Raw genomic sequence first — 2,632 nt, 5'->3', positions numbered from 1 at the left:
ACTATACTCTGAAGTTTTGTGTTCAAACGTATTTATTTACATTTCTCACACCTCTGTGTAAACTGTCATTTCCTGGTGAGATAGTAAAGTCATCTTATCTGATTTCTTCAGTTTTTAAGTGAGTGGGTGAAGGTGAAATAATCTAAAACCCAGTATTTACACATTTTTTCCAGTTGCTAAAACACAGTTTTGCAAACTAGCGTGGTTTTATCAAAATAATAAACACAATTCACAAAACCACACACCTGAACTGCAAAATACCTCATATATCATGCAAAATGAAACACTGCAACACATATATTGTTATCAAAATCAAACTTTTGCCCCAAACTGCGCACACTATTACCAGGTTTTTGTCTAATCAACTACACACTGTTGGGCATAATGAAAAGCACTCTCATCTTTAGTGTGCTTTGCCATAGTTCAAATTGTAGAGAATTCTTCAGATTGTTCACATGCACAGAAATATTTGCAGATAACACACACATACATTTTATTTTTCACCAAACAAATCACTAATTTTCTCTTCCCAGAGGTTCATGAAGAAGCAAATACGGTGAATGTGATCCTGGGTGGCCTGACTGTTTTCCTAACGCTCATCATTTCTCTTGGTGCAACATTCATGAAACCTCCGACAGGTATTGAACAAAAACTGTTTGTGAAAGTATGTGTTGGCATGATGACAAACTACGAAACTCAACTGAGCTGAATTGAACTGAACTAATAATAATAATAACAGTAACTTCAATTTACTGTAAATAGTGCCTTTCTAAAAACCCAAGTTTGCTTTACGGTGGGGGGAAAGAGAGAAAAAAACTAAATTGACACATTGCTTCTCTTACCCAGGTGGCAGTGAGGAACCACAACATCATAAGGTAAAACAAGATTTAACATTTATTGTTATGATTTAGTAATACATATAAGGTGCCAGTCCTGGCAAGTTTTACACCCTGGACTTACCCCCGCAGAGGTGAATCTATCCCCCACCCCCCTCCCACTTGCCCTTCTTCTAACACAGCAGCAAGCTGACATGCTGGCACAAAATGGGGCGCCCACTCGGCCGACTTGCCCACATCACCCATAGCAAAAACCCCCACTGATAGCGCCTGGAGATGTAGCGCTGCTCAAAGGACTCATATCATAATCTCCTGTATTGTTAAGACCTCGAGGGCTGAAGATCATGTACTCCTGAACCATGTTTGAAGAGAGAGAAATCTTTCAAATAGCCATTTTAAAAGTGTTAGAATCTCAAGTACTGATTATGTGTACTCTTATTGACAGAATCTGGACTCTGGTGACCTGAAGGCCTATTCAGCATCAATAAGAAACAGGAGATCTGCATCAGAGAGAGAAGTGGAGACTCGGGTTATTTACAAAGCCAGCAAATAGCCACAAAGTGGATCTGACACTTTTACCATCACAAGAATCTTTCTTTGATTTTACTTAATGCGGTCATTTATGAAAGTGCTTTTCTTCTCATGTTTATGTTTCATAATAGAAGAGAGAACACAGTGTGATCTGAGTTGTTTCAAGGCCATACCGATCCAGCCAAAAATATGAGTAGCTACAGTACATACATCTGTACCCTGATACCACATATAAACCTGATCATTCTCTACAGCTTTGGGCCGTTTGTGACAGCTCATTGCAAATTGTCTCCAATTATGGAAAGCTGCATGACACATGCAAATGTTACAAAGGTTTCTTTAAAGTTTTGACTGTTAGTGTTTGACCCAAATGACATCATGCAACAATTACAACAGTCATACCAGTACACGATGTTGGATCAGTACTTTGGCCGACGCAAAAGTTCAGGCGTCTGTACTGGGAAGGAAACAATGGTATTGGAACATTTCTATTCTCAACCAAAGTGAATATTGTGACTGTGGATTCAGAGTTTTGTATGAATGAAATCAGAAATGAAGCAGTGAGTCCTCACTGAATATCCTGTCTAGTATGATCACAATGATCATGTTTGTATGAACAATGTGGAAAAACATTGATGGAGCAATTGACTGTGATATTACTGTGCTACATGTCTAGATTAAAAAGGACTGAGAAAGTTGACAGTTGGCAGTTGATTTGTTGTGCACTTACATACCCAGAATTTTACTCTGCACTGTGGTTACATGCAGCACCATGTATATTAGTGATCTGCATTATCTGTGTTCACACTTCTAACAGACTCACACCTCCAGTCTATCTTCACATTTAAAGAGGAACTATGCAAGTCTCGTCGATTTTCCTCTGTGTTGCTAACCCTCCTTTCGGCCGTGTGCATTTGTTTACAACAAAGCCAGCGAAAAATCAATACATGGAGCGGTGGATAACGCTATATAACATATACAATGTTACATCGTGTATATCTGTGTAGTCTTAACTGTCATAAACAAAAGATTGCGGTTACGTAGTGCATTTGTGTCAGGGTGTGCAGAGAGGAGAGCTGGGACACCGGGGTGGTGGCCAAGTATACACTGATGGTGCAAGGTTGGTTTTCAGCCATAAGCCAGGTGGAAGGCAGAGAGCCTCCATTCTCACTCATAACAAGTCACAAGTCATGTATTTAACTATCACAAATTCTCCAGAGCTTTTAAAATTAAGGTAAAAATGAAGCATAGCCATGGGAAAATAC

At 39.2% G+C, this 2,632-nt stretch overlaps 1 long non-coding RNA gene across 1 annotated transcript; it reads left to right on the top strand.

Moving 5' to 3' along the window:
- The first annotated feature begins 546 nt into the window (after positions 1 to 546).
- Positions 547 to 1,483, top strand: LOC146969410 (uncharacterized). Its single transcript, XR_015034177.1, has 3 exons — positions 547 to 638; positions 847 to 875; positions 1,282 to 1,483. It is a non-coding gene; the product is annotated as an uncharacterized LOC146969410 (long non-coding RNA).
- Positions 1,484 to 2,632: the final 1,149 nt, after the last annotated feature.

The sequence above is a fragment of the Trachurus japonicus genome, chromosome 18 (assembly GCF_045865225.1).
Source record: "Trachurus japonicus isolate A0001 chromosome 18, Traja_1.0".
Lineage (NCBI taxonomy): Eukaryota > Metazoa > Chordata > Actinopteri > Carangiformes > Carangidae > Trachurus > Trachurus japonicus.
Note: the sequence above shows the minus strand (reverse complement) of the source record. Positions and strands in the feature narration are given on the sequence as shown.